The sequence below is a fragment of the Stenella coeruleoalba genome (assembly GCF_951394435.1).
Source record: "Stenella coeruleoalba genome assembly, chromosome: 5".
In the NCBI taxonomy this organism is placed as follows: domain Eukaryota; kingdom Metazoa; phylum Chordata; class Mammalia; order Artiodactyla; family Delphinidae; genus Stenella; species Stenella coeruleoalba.
The window spans coordinates 40,961,343-40,972,866 of NC_137150.1; positions in this window are offsets into that span (position 1 = coordinate 40,961,343).

Below are 11,524 nucleotides of genomic sequence, written 5' to 3' on the forward strand. Positions count from 1 at the left end.
TCTCTCACCCGTGCCCTTGACGGTGAAAGTGTGGAGTCCTAACCACTGGACTGCCAGGGAATTCCCTTCAATCTCTGAGAAAAGAATCTTCACCACACCCTCATTGCTGTCCTGCTGTGGCGTTGACCAGCATGTTTTCCTCCACCACTGCTGACCTCTTGGGGCAGCACTACCTGACACTCCTTAAGGCAGGCACCTTGTCTTGCTGATAGACTCCACTAGACTGTTTCCATTATTGCTTCTGTGTCACGGTTCTCAGATGTAAGTCCCCATGTTGCTTGCCAGTGATGCTGCTACCGTTGTTGCTTGTGATTTCCATTGACCAGTCTTTCCTTATTCCCAATGTCATGACATCTCACTCTCTAGAAAGTTATTTCCATTGGAAAACTGGCAAATTTTGTTATTTTTCCTCTCTTCCAGGTCATTTGAAAAATATTCACTAAAATGGTCCTAACAGATCCCTTGGGCACCCCTGTGACACCTCCCCCTAGTTTTTATCCTGAAGCCATGTTCTGTGATATAGGACAGACTCTAAGGTGGCCCCATGATCTCTACCTCCTGCTATTCATGTCCTTGTGCAATCCCTTTCCTGTGAGTGTGGGTGGGACCTATGACTTGCATCTAATCAATAGAACGCAGCAAAGGTGATGGGATGTACTTGGTTACATGGATGTGATTACTTACTAAGATTATAATATCCGTCTTGCTGAGACTTTCTCTTGCTGGCTTTAAAGAAGCAAGATGCTGTGTTGTGAGTTTCCCTAAGGAGAGGACCACGTAGCAAGGAAATGAGGGCAGTCTCCAGCCAACAGCTAGCAAGCAATTGAGGATCTCAGTCTGACATCCGGAGCGGAACTGGATGCCGCTAACAACCATGTAAGTGTAGAAGCAGATCTTTTCCCAGTCAAGTCTCCGATGAAAATCCAGCCCTCTAGAGAACTGTACTTGTATCTGGTGAGGCTGGACATACTGAGGGACTATAGAGGTATTTTTATGAATTGGTATAAATTCAAAAGCTGCAAAGGAAGGGACTTCCTTGGTGGCCCAGTGGTTAAGACTCCATGCTCCCAATGCAGAGAGCCCAGGTTTGATCCCTGGTCAGGGAACTAGATCCCGCATGCCGCAACTAAAAAAGATCCCGCATGCCCCAACGAAGATCCAGCACGCAGCCACTAAGACCGAGCGCAGCTAAATAAATATTAAAAAAAAAAAGAATTTCTTTTTTTTGCAAAAACAGCCATCTTCCATTTTATTCCAAATGCAAATTAAATACAAAAATTATTTCTCTGGGAATGTAAATTGGTACAGCCACTATGGGAAACAGCATGGAGGTTCCCCAAAAAACCAAAAGTAGAGCTACCATATGATCCAGTGATCCCACCCCTGGGCACATATCTGGAGAAAACTCTAATTTGAAAAGATACATACACCCCCATGTTCATAGCAGCACCATTCACAACAGTCAAGACATAGAAGCAACCCAAATGTCCAACGACAGATGAATGGACAAAAAAGATGCGGCACATACACACAATAGAACACCACTCAGCCACAAAAATGAACAAAATAATGCCATTTGCAGCAACGTGGCTGGACATAGAGACTACCATACTAAGTGAAGCAAGTTAGACTGAGAAAGACAAACACCACATGATATCACCTATATGTGGAATCTAAAAATGGTACAAATGAACTTATTTATAAAACAGAAACAGACTCACAGACATAGAAAACAACTTATGGTCACAGAAGGGGAAGGGGGGAGGGATATATTAGGAGTTTGGGATTATCAGACACAAACTACTATATACAAAATAGATAAACAACAAGGACCTACTGTATAGCACAGGGAACTATTTCAATATCTTGTAATAACCTATAATGGAAAAGAATCTGAAAAAGAATATATATATATTATATATATAAATGGAATATATATATAATATATACATATATATATAAATGGAATCACTTTGCTGTACACCTAAAATGAACACAACATTGTAAATCAACTATACTTCATTAAAAAAATGAAAAAGTATTTCTTTTTTTGCTCTGGCCTCCAGGAAGCTCAGAGCTAGATTTTGGCAACCTCTAAGTTCGTTGAAGTTTTTGCATTTTTTATTTCTTTTTTTTTTTAATTTTTATCTATTTATTTATTTATTTGTGGCTGCATTGGACCTTCGTTGCTGTGCGCAGGCTTTCTCTAGTTGTGGCGAGTGGGGGCTACTCTCCGTTGTGGTGCGCGGGCTCCTCATTGCGGTGGCTTCTCTTGTTGCGGAGCACAGGCTCTAGGCGTGTGGGCTTCAGTAGTTGTGGCTCGTGGGCTCAGTAGTTGTGGCACACGGGCTTAGTTGCTCTGCGGCATGTGGGATCTTCCCGGACCAGGGCTAGAAATCGTGTCCCCTGCATTGACAGGCGGATTCTTAACCACCGTGCCACCAGGGGAGCCCCTGCAGTTTTTATTTCTTTGCTCATCTATTGATTTTAATATTTTGAAATAGCCTAAATGAAGATTGTTCTTTGTAATTCTCAGCCTCAAGCCCTTCTCAGAAATCCTTGATTATACACATCTCCAGGTCCTTCTTACAGAGAAACAAGTAAATAACATGCAATTATTCAAATTCTTGTTGTTTATAGACAGACAGGCAGGGATGAGCAAATGGCTGTTGTCCGGGTGAGATGAAGCCCCGGTGGATCGTGGAGGGTTATGGCCCAACACACAGCACCGGCCCTTCCTTCGCTTTTATTCACCTCTAAATCAACATTAGAAGTCTCTGAACTACCAGGAGGAAAGAAAAGACTTAAAAAGACAAAGTATTCCAGGAAAGCAATGATTTCTCGGGAATGTCTTGTTTTTTTTAAAAAAAAGCTACAAAGGGATAAGTAAATCTCTTTTCCCTCTCATCTTTCAGTCACCTAATTCCCCTTCCCAGAGGCAACAATTGTTATCAATTGATTTTACAGATTTTAAAAGATGATTATTCCAAATAATCCTTATTTGGAAAAATAATTTTTATACGTTACTCTTATGCCTTAATCGACAAAAGCTGCTATTAAAAAGCTAATATGTAAATAATAACCCTGATTTAGTCAGAACTGGTAAATTGATTTTGTGAACTAGGAATTCTATTTATTTATTTTTTACTTTTACTTTTATTTTTGGGCTGCGCTGAGCGGCTTGCGGTATCTTAGTTCCTCGACCAGGGAGTGAACCCCTGCCCCCTGCAGTGGAAGTTCAGAGTCCTAACCACTGAACCGCCAGGGAAGTCCCAGGAATTCTATTTAAACACAGGTGAATGGATAGTCTTGAAGTTTCAGTAAACATGTTGTACCTGTCCACTGTGGTGGTTTTTGCTTCTCAGTGGCTTACAGTAGGGCTTCTGGAGAAAAATCACATAACTATGTAATTTGACACCTTCAAAACTGCTCCCAAATCGTTTCTTTGTTTTCCAAATGGCTCTCTCCCTATTTTAAAACTTTTGAATTCCTCATATCTCTGATTCTGTCACTTTCTTCCTCACTTTTAGCAGATGACCTTGCCTCCCCTTCACAGGGAAAAAGAAATCATCATCAAGATTTTCTCAGGTAACAAGCTTCTTTCTGCCGAGCAGATGCAGATGTGTGAGTTTTACAAGGAACATCTCGTGGTCCATTTTGTATGGAAGGAGATGTTCTGAGGTATGGATCTATATTGATTCATGAGCTAAGTCAGGTCATGGAAAAAACAAGATTGAAAGTTGTGACAAGGAGATTTGAGGAAGGAAGTGCATGAATGGACATCTTTAGATTCTGCCCAGAGTATGAGAATAACTGTGTCCCATGTGGATTCTTGTCAAGAACTCCTACAGAGAAGGTTCTCAATAATTAGGTGGACAAAATGGCCTTTCTCCAGGCATCTGTTTGTTCATTTTTAAAGGCTCTGTAGCAGCAGGGAAGGAGATTATGCATAGGTTCAACATCAGCTTCCTCCAATGGGGCTGACTGGGCTACTTCACCTTCTGAGTACCTAATGTACCTGCAGCAGCGATCAGTAACTGAGCCCTGAGCCAGCTCCAACACTGGGATATCAACCAGCCGTCTAGCGGCAGATTGATTACATAGGCTTCTTCCATCATGGAGAGGACAGCAATACTTCCTCGCTGTAAATATGTATTTACTATAGATATAGGTTTACTTTCCCTGAATGCCAAATTTTTATTTGCGTCATTATCTCTAGTCCTACTAAGTACCTAGTTCATTGTTGTGGTATCCCATTAGCCATTGCTTCTGACCAGGGAATTTGTTTATTGATGAATGAAGTAGAATATGGCTGGCATTCACTGATCTTATTATGTATCCCATCACTTAGAAGTGGATGGACTTTTAGAAAGGTAGAGAGTCCTTTGGGAGATCTAGTTAAGGTACCAGCTGGGAAACAACATTTCGTGGAGGTATGATGCTATCAGTTAGGATGCAGTAAGTGCGTATCTTCCATGTCCACAATACACGGGTCCAGAAACCCATGTATGTGAAGTGGGAGTGACACCTCCCACCAATAAATCTACTGACCCACTCCCAAAATTTTTGCTTTCTGTCCCTGCTGCTCTGACAGTCTTCTTATCCACGGGAGGAATGAGTCCATTAGGAGACACAAAAGTGGTTTCATTGAACTAGAGGTTGAGACTGGCACCTGGTCTTTTGGATTCCTCATGCATCATGAACAAGGTGGGGAGATTACATGTATTGGCTGGGGTGCTTGATTTTGATTTTAAAGGGGAGATAGGGTTTCTACTATACAATGAAGGCAAGGAGGAGCAAACCTAGGACCTAGGGCATCCTTGCCTCCTATTACTACCATGCCTAGTGGTAAAAGTCAATAGAAAAACCTCAGGAATCTGTACGTCAGCGTCATAAAAAGCTCAGACCTTTCAGGAAAGAAGGTTTGGGTCATCTCATCAGGTAAATGACTCCAACCACTTAAGCTTCTGGCTGAGAGCAAAAGGAGCATAGACTAAATAGGGGCAGAAGAAAGTTATAATCGCCCATTACAGCCTCATGGCCTGTAGAAGCTACCCTTATTTTCTTCCTTGCTCTGTTCTTTTTACGCTTGACCTTTTAATTTTGTGGTTAGCTTCACAGTTTAGTCCATAGATTTCAGGATATCAATACTGAGTTGTAACTTAACCAGAGGAGGAAAAACATTAACCAAAGATGAATGAAGTTATTGATGAGATTCTGTATCTTGAAGGGAGAGAACGAATGTAACTTCTTTTGTACAAGAAATCACTGCATTAGGAAAGGAAGGAGCATGTTGTTGCAATTTGTGGTTTGAAATTTTAAGTGTGGGGGGAACGATGAACTGTTTCTGAATAGCCAAAGGGATGGACAGTGACAATATTACTGATTGAATCATTCCATACCTTTTCAATTCATTGTAGCATGCCTTCCTGGGCTTCAGCACCTGAAAAGCTAAAGACTGTATTTCCAAGACTCTCATGAAGTGTAGCAAGGGTTACGCGTGATTCTGCCGGGCAGATGTACCCTTGACAGACTTGGCATGCAGAAGTGAGCCTCACAAGGCAGAGGCCACATGGTTCTTCTGGCAAGCACAGATGTAGAGGCTTTTGTTTCTTCTGCTGTGGCTGTTGTAGAGGTTCTAGTGACCAGATCCTAGGTTCATGGGTAGCAGGCAGCAGGTGATGGCAGCGAGGACCTATCTGCTGGAAAGTTCCCATGATGTGGCCGGGCCTTTCCCCTGGCTGTGCTGTCAACGACTGTGCAAAAACCAAGGGTGGTTCCTTAGCCTTCCCAGACATCCTGTAAACTAACCAATACTCTTTAATAAATCCTTTTCTGCTTAACCTAGTGGGAGTGTACTCTGTTGTCTAAAATTAGTACTCTAATATGATGGTACTAAACTAGTCAAGGCAAGGGCAGTAGGATCCCCCAATTTCAGAGAAGGGGTGAGTGTTTGAGATTCAGACACAATAACCCCCTCACCTCCCATTCAGTCCTCAACCACTGAAATCTGGCATCTACCTTCCCTGCTACTGCATTTGTTAAGATCACCAAGACTTCCCTGATGTAACCTCTTGGAAGCATTTGACCCTGTTGCCTCCCTTTAGCTTCTGTGTATACAATCTGGTTTCCTTACTTTTTCTCCATTTCTCCTCAGTGTTTTCCGAGGGGCCTTCTATCTCTGCTGCTGATGGTCTAGATGTGTATCCCTCAGTGTTCTACACCAAATCTGCTCCTCTTCTTACTCTACGTTTTATTCAGGGGTGATTTTAGATTTCCCCGACTCTCACAGCTTTAATTAATTCCTGTACAAGATGAACCGGTTTGCAGGGCAGAAATTGAGACACAGATGTAGAGAACAAACGTATGGACACCAAGGGGGGAAAGCGGCGGGTGGTGGGGGTGGTGGTGGGATGAATTGGGAGATTGGGATTGACATGTATACACTGATGTGTATAAAATTGGTGACTAATAAGAACCTGCTGTATAAAAAAATAAATAAAATAAAATTTAAAAAAATTATAGAAATTTGTAAAAAAAAATTCCTGTACAATGCTGACTTCTGACTTTTTAAAAATAAATTTATTTTATTTATTTATTTATTTATGGCTGTGTTGGGTCTTTGTTGCTGTCCGCGGCTTTCTCTAGTTGCGGTGAGTGGGGGCTACTCTTCGTTGTGGTGCACAGACTTCTTGCGGTGGCTTCTCTTGTTGTGCAGCACAGGCTCTAGGTGCGTGGGTTTCAGTAGCTGTGGCACGTGGGCTCAGTAGTTGTGGCTCGCGGGCTCTACAGCACAGGCTCAGTAGCTGTGGCGCATGGGCTTAGCTGCTCCACAGCATGTGGGATCTTCCCAGACCAGGGATTGAACCTGTATCCGTGCATTGGCAGGCAAATTCTTAACCACTGCGCCACCAGGGAATCCCTGCAAATTTATTTCTTTAGGACAGTTACCTCTCCTCAGCACCAGGTGCAATCTGAATATCTCTACCTCAGTGACTCAAAAGCACCTTAAACATAAGATAGACAAAACAGAACTCATTAGCTTCCTCTTCTCACCTCATCAAAATCCCTCAAGCTAGCAAACAACTTCTTTATTATATTCCCTACCCTGGGCAATGGCGCCACCGTCAACAGGAGCACTCAAGCCAGAAACTGGGTGTCAACCTTCACTCTTCACTCGTCTGTGCTTAACCAACCATACTTCAGGTCCTACAACTTCTACTTCCGAAACATCTCTGACCTCTACTGCCTTAGTTTTAGGCTCCATCACCTCCAGCCTAGTTTACTGCAACAGCCTCCTAACCAGTCTCTTCCTTCTTCTAGTTCATTCTTCACACTGAAGACAGACTGCTACATCCAGAACACAGGCCACGTCATGTCTTCCATGTCCATAGAATAAATAACATCTTAACCACCTTCTCAGGGCTTGCAAGGTCTTCCATGGGTTGGCTTCTCCAGCATCATTTATTGCACCCCTCGCTTCCTTTCCAGCACACTTTGTGTTCAGCCCTACTCAACTTCTCCCAGGTCCTAGGATATGCCATGTTCTCTTGGCCTGGGGAACAGCATGCTACTCCTACTCTAAAGGCACTGAATTCAACTTAGATATTATTTTCTTCAGTAGATCTTTCCCTTCTGGGTTGTTGCCCCTGCTTTGTTCTCCAGTAGCAGGAGATACCTTCTACATCCCCATAATACATTTGTGACAAGCAATTGTAATTCCTGATTTACTTTTCTGTTTTGCCCCAATACTCCTCACCCTGTGGAGGCAAGAACTATGTCTCTTTTGTTCATTGTTGGTGGCCCCATCACCTAGCAAAGTACTCAGCACTTAAATATTTGTGAAATGAATGAACAGTTGACACAATTAATAAGGTAGTAAATGATAGGGGAGTAATACATGATTAATGATTCATTAATGACTGCCTAATGACCATAATTGTCAAAGATTTAGCCAAAATGAAACAGAGTTGCATAAATCTAAATCATGACCAAGCCTGTTTTCCTACGTTGAGGATACCAGCAGTATGTCTTTTTATACCAACTTAAAAAAATGTTTTATTGAGGTACAACTTACAATAAAATGTACAGATTTTTTTTTTTTTTTTTTTTGCGGTATGCGGGCCTCTCATTGTCGTGGCCTCTCCCGTTGCGGAGCACAGGCTCAGGACGCGCAGGCTCAGCGGCCATAGCTCACGGGCCTAGCCGCTCCGCAGCATGTGGTATCCTCCCGGACCGGGGCACGAACCCATGTCCCCTCCATCGGCAGGCGGACTCTCAACCACTGCACCACCAGGGAACCTCCCAAAAATGTACAAATCTTAAATCTAAAGCTTGATTGATTTTTTAATTTTTTTTGCGGTACGCGGGCCTCTCACTGTCGTGGCCTCTCCCGTTGCGGAGCACAGGCTCCGGACGCGCAGGCTCAGTGGCCATGGCTCACGGGCCCAGCCGCTCCGCGGCATGTGGGATCTTCCCGGACCGGGGCACGAACCCATGTCCCCTGCATCGGCAGGCGGACTCTCAACCACTGCGCCACCAGGGAAGCCCTGATTTTTATATATGTATATGCCAGTGTAACCAATACTCAGATCAACATGTAGGACATTTCCAGCAGACCAGAAGGCTCGCTCACTGCCTCTGCCAGTCAGCATCCTCTCAAAGGTAATTGCTTCCGACCTCTTATCACCACAGATTTGTTTGCCAGATTTTGAACTCCATATAATGAAGTAGCTTCTTTTTCTCAACATCATCTTGGTGAGTTTCGTTCTTTTTCACTGCTATACTCATCCCATTGTATGACTGTATTGTACTTTATCCATTCTACTATTGAGGACATTTTGGGTTTATTTCAAGTTTCAAGACTGTTACGAATAAAGCTATTATAAATAGTCTTATATATGTCTGTTGGTGGACATAAGCACTAATTTTGTTGGGTGTATAGCCAGAAGAGGATTTGCTGTGTCATAGGATATGCATAAGTTCAGCTTAAGTGGTTATATTTTCAAATACTTTGCCAAAGTCATACCAGTTTATACTCCCATCAGTAAATGTATGGCAGTTCCAGCTGTTCCACATCCTTGATATTACTTTACATTACCTTTTGCTAACTTACAAAAATGTATACTATCATCTGAGATGAGAACTGAACTTACTGTGATACTATAAAAGCATATTCAAAATAGGCTTCCTGAGGTTGGTTAGCTTTCAGGCATAAGATAATAACAATGACTAATATTTATTGAGCATGCACTGCTTGCCAGGCATATTCCAGGTACCTTATGTAGGCTATCTCATTTAATCATCACGACAACTCTATGAAGTAAATACTGTCGTCCCTTTTTAGGGATGAGGAATGTGTGGCATAGAGAGACATCATTAAATCATAAACTTTTAAAGAGCTGGATGGAAGTACCTGTATGGATTAGTTAATGCAGCCCTCACTGTACTGACAAAAGGAAAAAAAAAGCCAGCTTAAAAAGCAGGCTGCATCTTATCAAAAGGAGGTCACACAATTTGTCAGAGGTAGAATCTGGATTGGAATCCAGATCTCCTAACTTCTCGTCTAGCACTGATAATAAATCAGCAGTGCACAAACTAGGTAAAATTAATAGTAATAAAAACAAACACATTTTGAAAAATTACTTCATTTCCTTCAGAATTTAGTTATTATGACTTTGGTTTGTGGAATAGTTTCACCAAATTCTAAAATGATGTTTAAAGTTTCAAGCAAGGTCACATAAGAAAAGGATTCGTGCTTCATGGGGCCAAAAACTTATATAATGGAGGTGGGGGTGGGGCTCATTAAGAGAAAGAATATAAAAATATCTTACTTTTGCAAATGTTACAAGAACATGTGAACACACTGCTGGGGGCCTAGTGGTAGCCAGCTTCCCATTATGAAGATTTCCCCCAATCATTCCTATGTCCTGGTATCCATGCCCTTGTGTAATTCCTCTCCAATACCGTACTGAGATTGGTCTGTGAGACCAATATAATCTATAGAATATAGTAGAAGTGATGTCACTTTGGAGGCTAGGTTATAAAAGACATTATGACTTCTACCTCTCTCTTGGATCGTTCACTCTGGGGAACCCAGCTACCATGCTGTGAGAACCCTCAGGTAGCCCTGTGGAGAAGCCCATGTGGTGAGAAACTAAGGCCTCCAGCCCACAGCCATGTGAGTGAGCCATCTTGGAAGGGGATCCTCCAGCCCTGGTCAAGCCTTTAAATAACTACAGACTTGGCTACAACCTCATGAGATATTCTGAGCCAGGATCACCCAGAAAACTGCTCCCTGATTCCAGACCCAGAATCTGTGTGAAATAATAAGGTTATTGTTTTAAGCTGATAAGTTTTGGAGTACTTTGTTATACAGAAATTGGTAACTAATGCAGGCCCCTCACAGGGGCTTGGAAGAGGCCTATGCAAGTGAGAAGCCTAGAAGTTTGAATCTCATAAGCTTTATGATAAATTGGTCTCTGCCAATGTTAATGGCTAAGTCTACTAGATCGTTGTGGCAAAGACAGCTAGTTTTCCACCAAAATTTTTTCTTTCTTCCAAAGAGGCTGCAACTATGGTGCCACAATGTCCAGCCTCCCTTGCAGCTAAGTGTTTCATGTGGCTAAGCTCTTGTTAATGGAATGCAGCAGAAGTAGTATGTGCCTTTCTGGACTGTGCTTTCAAGAGAGTGGGTATTGCACTACTTTCCTCCTTCTCATGGGCCAATATGGTGACAAGTGGAGGGAACTTGGAAGCCACATGTTGAAGATGGCAGAACCACTGCCTCACTGAGTCCCTGAATGACTTCACAGAGCATTCTCTACCCCCTTTCACTTTTCTACCCCTCCAGGCTGCAACACTCCCCTGAACAACAATTTTGTTACAGAGAAATAAACTTCTATTGTGTTTGAGTGATTATCTTTTTTGTGGTTGTGTGGCTGTGTTGGGCCTTTCTTGCTCTGTGCAGGCTTTCTCTAGTTGCGGTGAGTGGGGGCTACTCCTCGTTGCGGTGCTTGGGCTTCTCACTGTGGTGGTTTCTCATGTTGGGGAGCACAGGCTCTAGGTGCGTGGGCTTCAGTAGTTGTGGCACGTGGGCTCAGTAGTTGTGGCTCGCAGGCTCTAGAGCACAGGTTCAGTGGTCGTGGCACACGGGCTTAGTTGCTGAGTGATTATCTTCTAAAGTTTATGCATTAAAATAAGTGAACCGGACTTCCCTGGTGGTGTGGTGGTTAAGAATCTGCCCGCCAATGCAGGGGACACGAGTTTGAGCCCTAGTCCGGGAAGATCCCACATGCCGTGGAGCAACTAAGCCCATGCGCCACAAATACTGAGCCTGCGCTCTAGAGCCCGTGAGCCACAACTACTGAGCCTGTGCGCCACAACTACTGAGCCCACGCACCTGGAGCCTGTGCTCCTCAACAAGAGAAGCCACCGCAGTGAGAAGCCAGCGCACCACAACGAAGAGTAGCCCTCGCTCGCCGCAACTAGAGAAAGCCCGCGCACAGCAACGAAGACCCAATAC